This window comes from Typopeltis vanoorti, chromosome 1, assembly GCF_054136105.1.
Source record: "Typopeltis vanoorti isolate ZY-2024b chromosome 1, IOZ_Tvanoo_1.0, whole genome shotgun sequence".
NCBI lineage: Eukaryota > Metazoa > Arthropoda > Arachnida > Uropygi > Thelyphonidae > Typopeltis > Typopeltis vanoorti.
In genome coordinates, this window is record NC_143549.1 from 157,151,129 (window position 1) to 157,159,656 (window position 8,528).

The following is an 8,528-nucleotide window of genomic DNA, read 5'->3' on the forward strand; positions in this document are numbered from 1 at the left end:
TGGTCAACACCTGGGAAGGATGAATTACATGGCTACTGGTTGAAATATCTAACAGGCTTACACGAAAGATTTGCTAACCAATTTTATGATGTTTTAGAAGGCAAAAGCAAAGAAGAGTGGCTCACAGCAGGGAAAACATTTTTGATCATAAAGGATACAGAAAAAGGTCCAAACCCAGAAAACTTCCGACCAATAACCTGCCTGCCAACAACTTTTAAGCTACTCACAGGCATACTAGCTGATAAAATATATAGCTATCTTAGAGCAAATTCTCTTCTCCCTATTGAACAAAAAGGTAACAGCAAAAATTCAAGAGGCACAAAAGACCAATTGCTGATTGATAAAATGATTCTTAAAAATTACAAACGTAGAAAAACCAACCTTCACATGGCTTGGATAGATTATAAAAATGCGTTTGATTCGGTGCCTCATAGTTGGATTTTAAAATGCACAGAACTATTCGGTATTAGCGAAAACGTGCAAAAAGTTTTGCAATCCAGCATGAAAAACTGGAAAACAACGTTGATTCTAAATAGAAAAGAAATTGGAGAGGTAAACATAAAAAGGGGCATCTTTCAAGGAGACTCATTATCTCCTCTATTGTTTATATTGTCATTGATCCCCTTAACTAGAATTTTAAATAAAACTGCTCATGGTTATCAAACTGCGCAAAAGAGTGCAAAGATATCGCACCTATTATACATGGACGATCTGAAGTTGTATGCAAAATCAGAGAATGAACTCGGATCGTTGCTTAACACTGTGCACATATGCAGTCAAGATATATCGATGAATTTTGGCTTAGACAAATGTGCAATTGCTGGAATAACAAGAGGAAAGTTTGAAGATATGAACGAAATTGAGCTGCTCAATGGTAAAGATGGAAGATTTAGATCGAAAAACTCGAAAATTAATGACAATACACCATGCCCTCAATCCTCGCAGTGACATTGATAGGCTATATCTATCACGCAAAAAAAGGAAGTAGAGGATTATTACAAGTGAAGCAAGTTATTGAAGAAGAAAAACGAAATTTAAGTGATTATCTGCAGCACACAACGGAAAAATTTCTAATGGAAGTAAGGAAAGAGGGTTTATTTAAACCCATGGAGACAAAATTGGAATACAAAACCAACCAAGTAAAAGTGAGAACTGAAATATGGAAAAATAAGGCATTGCATGGAAAATACCTTCACAGCATAGAGGACAGCGCTGACAGCAACTTGACCTGGCAATGGTTGAGAAATGGAGCACTAAAGAAAGAAACAGAATCGGTAATTTTTGCAGCACAAGAACAGGCCATTAAAACCAATGTTATGAAGGCAAAAATACAAAAAATTCAAAAAGACAGTAAATGTAGATTGTGCAAAGAAAAAGGAAGAAACGGTAGACCACATTATAAGTGGATGCAGCAAAATCGCACAAATTGAGTACCGTAAAAGGCATGATAACGTAGCTAAGATAATCCACTGGCATTTATGTAAAAAAGTATGGGTTTAAAGTATCTAAAGACTATTGGAAGCATAAAGTTCACCAGAAAGTGGTTGAGAATGAAAAAGCTAAAATACTCTGCGATTTCAAAATCCAGACTGACAAAAGCTCGGAATGTAATACACCCGATATCACAGTGGTTGAAAAAAGGTGAAAACAAGGGTGTTAAGTTTATCGAAATATCAGTATCAGGAGATAGTTGGATTGACGACAAAGAAAATGAAAAAAAATACAAAATATCGCGATTTGCAAATCGAAGTTTAACGAATCTGGCAAAAGAAAACGAAAGTTGTTCCCATAATAATAGGTGCTTTAGGCGCAATCTCTAAAACACTGAAAAAATATCTAGAAGCACTCGAGTTAGATGGATTAAAAATTGGGCAGCTGCAAAAGGCCGCTTTGTTCGGCACAGCTTTCATTTTCAGAAAGTATTTCCACAGCTCATAGGCCCTTGGGTAGGACTCGAACTAGTGGAATATAACCAGCTTTTTCTTAAGACTGAGGAAGTAAATCAAGCTTTGATGAATATTATATATATATATATATATATATATATATATATATATATATATATATGTTAAAGATACCAAGCAATTTTAAACCTGGTTTTACTCCATTTCCCAAGTAAGCAAACAGACTAAAAGTCAAGTTTGCGCCTGCAATTGATGCAAGTCTAGCTGATCCCACAGGTAGTGCAGGATCAGGGCAACTCGTGGCAAAGGTGGAACAAGCTCCGATCACTAATCTTAATATTTACCCTTAATGCCAAAACACATCACCAAGAAGGGGATGTATCAGGTTTAAAATTGCTTGGTATCTTCAACATATTTATACCCAAGGTAAAAATACTTTCTACATTTATATCTCCTCCAGAGATTTTTATTTAATAAGGTTAAAACACCTTATGGTAACTTGTTTTGGCAAAATACTTACAAGCTCAGTATTACTAAATCTTGATATTTCTAGCCTAGCTCCCACTGACGAGACCTCAATAAAGGTCGAAACCGGTCTGGGTAGTGGCCTCTTGCCTTTAATACAAAACATCATACATCCCCTTCTTGGTGATGTGTTTTGGCATTAAGGGTAAATATTAAGATTAGTGATCGGAGCTTGTTCCACCTTTGCCACGAGTTGCCCTGATCCTGCACTACCTGGGGGATCAGCTAGACTTGCATCAATTGCAGGCGCAAACTTGACTTTTAGTCTGTTTGCTTACTTGGGAAATGGAGTAAAACCAGGTTTAAAATTGCTTGGTATCTTTAACATATTTATACCCAAGGTAAAAATACTTTCTACATTTATATCTCCTCCAGAGATTTTTATTTAATAAGGTTAAAACACCTTATGGTAACTTGTTTTGGCAAAATACTTACAAGCTCAGTATTACTAAATCTTGATATTTCTAGCCTAGCTCCCACTGACGAGACCTCAATAAAGGTCGAAACCGGTCTGGGTAGTGGCCTCTTGCCTTTAATACAAAACATCATACATCCCCTTCTTGGTGATGTGTTTTGGCATTAAGGGTAAATATTAAGATTAGTGATCGGAGCTTGTTCCACCTTTGCCACGAGTTGCCCTGATCCTGCACTACCTGTGGGATCAGCTAGACTTGCATCAATTGCAGGCGCAAACTTGACTTTTAGTCTGTTTGCTTACTTGGGAAATGGAGTAAAACCAGGTTTAAAATTGCTTGGTATCTTTAACATATTTATACCCAAGGTAAAAATACTTTCTACATATATATATATATATATATATATATATATATATATATATATATATATATATATATATATATATATATGTTGTTTCACAGAGAGAGAGACGGCTGACCATCTTCTTGCCGCCTTCAAATAAAAAGTGAAAAGTTGTATCCTTCATGATCATCATCACCACAGGTAGAACACTCTATCCTGGCTGTGCAGGACGACTGCATCACAGTCCACCTTCCAACATAGAAGTGACATCAAGAAGAAAAGCCAAACGGCTATTTTTTTTTTTTCTGGCGAAGTTGATAAATTGCTCGCCAATTCCAAAGAAAGGGAGAAGAAAGAATTTTTCGTGTTTGACAATGTGAATAATGATCTGTTACTTTCATGTAAATATGTAATATTGTCTTATAGCAACTGTTATTTTTGTGTTAGTATCAAGTCAAAATAAATGTTAATAGTACGAAAAGTGTAATATTGTCTTATAGCAACTGTTATTTTTGTGTTAGTATCAAGTCAAAATAAATGTTAATAGTACGAAAAGTGTAATATTGTCTTATAACACTGTTATTTTTATATAATTTATCCCAACAATCAATGAGCATGTTAAATCTCTGCCTGACACTGCGGAGAATCAAAACTGGTTAATCCTGTAAATAAAATTGCTATTTTTAAATAAATAAATAAAATAAATAAATAAATAAATAAATAAATATATATATATATATATATCCGTTAGTCATGATGTCACAACTTCATCTTTTTTTCTGTTTTTTAACGAATAACTAACGTTAGTAGAGAACTACTAAAGAAAAAAAAAGGCTCCAATCAATACAAAACAAAATAGCGTTTGTCTAAGCGAGATGTTCCACATCTGTCTAGTAAACCTCATTTCAAATATTATGGGAGGAAAAATAGCATTGCGCAAAAGAACAATCAGCAAGCGAGATAAACTAATTAAAAGCATGAATTTTAATATTTTAAAGAATGCATTTAAAAAGTTTTTCTTTAATGCTCAGAGGATGTGTGATGAAAACATTTTCCTAATGGGTGGAGACTAGTGGACAGCTATTCTCCATCCTTCGAGCATTTATCGACAGCCATCCCAAATATTTCAAATTCATGCAACTTACATGTACTGTCCAAACATTTTAAATATTATGTAATAAACAAATTAATTTGCATGAAATATATGTTGTTGTTGTTGTTGTCAGCATGTGGAATCCCAATGCTGGGTAAAGGTCCGTTCGACTCTATTTTGGGCTGTTCTCGAGAGAGTAAGTTCATCGCTCCATCAGGTCTTCTGTTTGCCTTTACTTCTCTTTCCCTCGCTGGGTATCCAGTAGGTGGTGAGTTTATCTTATGCATCATCTTGTTTTCTCATCAAATGTACTTCCCATTTCCATTTTAGGGATTTTACTTTCTTATGATGTCGGTGACTTTTTTTTTCCTCTCTTATTTCTGGGCTCTTATTTTTTCTATCCTTTTGATGTTTAGCATACTTGTTTCCATTGCTCTTCGGCATGTTCTTAGGTTAGTCGCTTGCTTAGTTGTTAGTGACGATGATTGTGATCCATAGGTTAAAATGGGTAGTATGATCATACACTGGTGATTCTGGCATCTATTTCTTTTTTCATCCTGCTTTAAATGATATTATCTGGCAGAAAATATTTAAAATCTACTTCGTAACTTATTATTCTGTTTTCAACAGTTATTGGAATTTCTGTATGGTTAGTCATTAGTTTAGATTTGCTGTAGTTTATGTTTAATCTATATGTTTTGCTTTTATTACTTAGATCTCTAATCATTATTTCCAGTTGGGAACTGGAAATAATGAAAAGAGTGTTATGTCATCGGCAAATCTATGATTGCTTACATTTTTGCCTAAGATTTTTAAATCATAATTATCCCAGTTCAATTCTGTAAATAACATAACATTTCCAACAATGAAGTGCCTGGGTGCTATCGGGTCTCCCTGTTTAACTCCTCTTCATAGGTTGAAGCATGGGCCTGTTGTCTCAAGTTTGATTTCTGCTGTAATACTATTATAAATATTTTTGAATATTCTGATATATTTATTTTCTATACCTTGATTTTGGAGTCCCAGTAACAGCGGCTTGCGTTCTATCGAGTCAAATACTTTCTGGAAATCTATGAATGCTATGTATAGAGAATTATTATATTCTTGATATTTTTCAATAATTGGTTGATAGTGTGCAGATGATCAATAGTTGAAAAACCTTTTCTAAATCCTGCTTGTTCATATAGTTGGTTTTGATCCAGTTGGCTTGTAATTCTATTTTGGATAATTCTAATAAATTTTATAATTTTGTGGAATGAGACTTATGGGTCTGTAGTTGCTTATATTTGATTTGTCACCCTTCTTATGAAATATATTTCTGAGTTTAACCACTGCCTTGATACTTTTGGTATGTAGGATGCCACTGTATAGTTTAAGAAGTTCCGGTAATAGTTCCACGAATCCACAAACAAATAAAAAATGTCAAAGCACAAGGCAGTGGAATTTGATCGCCGCCCTGTGCTTTGCCATTTTTTCATTTGTTTGACTGCCTATTTTATTACTTCTTCGGTGATTTTCAAGATAGGATCATCACACGTCCTATTTGTTTGTTTGCCTATTTTCTATTTGATTTATAACCGATACTAAAACCTTAAAAGTCACATACACTTCTATTATCCGACTCATAATGGAATATGCTTCCCCCATCTGGATGCAAACATCACAAACCAGTTTAGACAAGCTCATAAAAATTCAGAAAAATGCAGCTAGAATCATATGTGGCCTAAGGAATACAACTCCTGGAAAAATAGCAAAATTCGAATCAAACCTTGTTCCTTTAAAAATTAGGTGACAAGAAAATCTTACTAAATTTGTAGAAAAAAAGAGCCAACCTTGTACATCATAGAACAAGTGAACTTTTAAAAAAAGTGGCAATCAACAAACAGAATAAAGAAAAATCAACAATGCATGAAATCGTGGAAAATTCCCTTGCATTGTCCAAATAAAATAATCAACTACCAAGCATTTCCTCCAAATCAAGACAGGAAAAATATAGCTCTCAACTCTTAAATAAGGAAACATGAGAAAAGAAGCCTAGAAAACCCTGAAATCTTGAGATCATTAGCCCTTTCAAAAATAATGGAATATGGACCTGATTCAATAAAGATCTACATAGATGGCTCCAAAAATCCAAATGTCAATTCTGGGAGTGGCGTACTCATCTACGGCTCTCAAAATATAGAACTAAAAACAACCAACAGTATGGGATGCAGCTCATACCATGCAGAATTAATAGCCATTAACACAGCACTGCAACATTTGGATAAACAAAACCCAAAGGAATTTATATTTTTCACAGATTCCTTAGCAGCCCTTCGAGCTATCAACTGCTACATTAGCCATCAAGAAATACTTAGAGACATAGCAAAAAACATAAACAAACTGCATAAGCATTCCGAAAAAATTTTCAGCGGATTCCATCCCATGTGGGATAAAAGGGAAATGAAATTGCAGATGAAGTAGCAAAAATAGCCGCAACATCAAGTGATACCACAGATTTTGATCTTTTTAAAACCACTCAAAATAAAACATAAAAAGAATGATTCTCCGGGACATGACTCACCACTGGTATTCAGCAGAAAAACCAGGAGCTACCATCAACTCCAAGTTTAATCGCTGTGCCACTAACATGATGTGTCGCCTCAAGACGGCCACACAAGACCAATCAAGTTTAGGAATGGCATAAACGTCTTCCCCATCTGCAAAATCTGTAACATCGAGGAAGCATCACCAATGCGTTTACTAAATTGTATGAATATTTCTAAATGTGAACTTTATAACAACCCAGAAAAAGTGCAGTATAAAATACATGAATTTGATCTCTATGATCTGATGTCAAAATACCATGGGATAATAAAATAAATATAAATAAATAAATAAAACATCATCGCCCGATCCCTTATTGGTTTCTCTCAACGATCTGTTTTTTTTTTTTGTATATTTTTACATAATACCAACAATGTAGGGCGATCATATATAGCAGAGAAGGTGGATATTGACTTCTTTGTTATCAGAATGGAATCCTTACAAGGAACGCCGTGTAGTACATAGGTAGTCAGTACTACAATAAACCAATAAACCACTGCCCGTTATTTCTGTGTTCTGGTATGAATATCTCTTCAAATTACGAAAGGTCCAACTTATACTTTCCAGCTTCTTTTCAAAAAGTTGGATAGAAGAAGATTAGAAGTTTTGAAACCGTATAGAAAGTTGGTTAAGATGAAAAGAGTAGACAGAATATATCTTTAGAGGAAGGGAATGATGACGATGACGTTGTCACAAACTGAGAAACATTATTGGGGAACAGTGATTATCATAGCAATAGTATCGAATTGAACAAGAAAGTCCTTTTGTTTGAATGTCGAATAAGGAAATCGACGAGTTATCGACGTGACGAAGCATTGCTGTATTAAATAAGCGAAACTCGAATCATAAAATCAAATATACGTTATATCCCACTCACCCTTATCCCTCTTTCTAGAAGTGTGCAAGGAACGATTCCGTCTCCAGATGTCACCACCGAGCCATCCGATGTTAACGCTCCACCCACAAAACCGAATTATCCTCTCTAGCCCCTGTCCGCCATACCCAATATTGTGTCCCCCCCCCCCCCCTGACAAACGCCAGGTACAACATTGGCGATCTATACTGGGATTGCGCTCTGGTACTCAGTGACTTCATTGAAGGACGGCATCGTTGACTTCTACACATTCTCCATACTGATTGACTTTCCATAATTCAGAATGCAATTTAAAAAAACAAAGAAACTAATTATTACTTGTAATTACATCCTCATCGCTCGATCCCTCATTGGTTTCTCTCAACGACCTGTTTTTTTTTTTTTTTTTTGTATATATTTTACACACCAACAATGTGCGTCGATCATATACTGCAGAGAAGGCGGATATTGACATCTTTGTTATTAGAATAGAATCCTTATAAAGGAATGCCGTACTGTCTATGACAGTTCCGTCGTTAGACTAATAAACCACCGTCCGTTATTTCTGTGTTCTGTTGTGAATATCTCTTCAAATTACGAAAGATCCGACTTGTACTTTCCAATTGCAGAAGGTTCGTTCACATGAAGAGAAATTCCATATGGTTAGCTGATAATTTACCATGTGGACATTTAAAATGCAAGACGGATAAAAATGACCGTTGTCCGTTTTTATTTTATTTTATTTTTTGGTATTGCATTTTCTTTGTTCTTTACAATTTATAAAAGAAAGAACTTTTACTTTCCAACT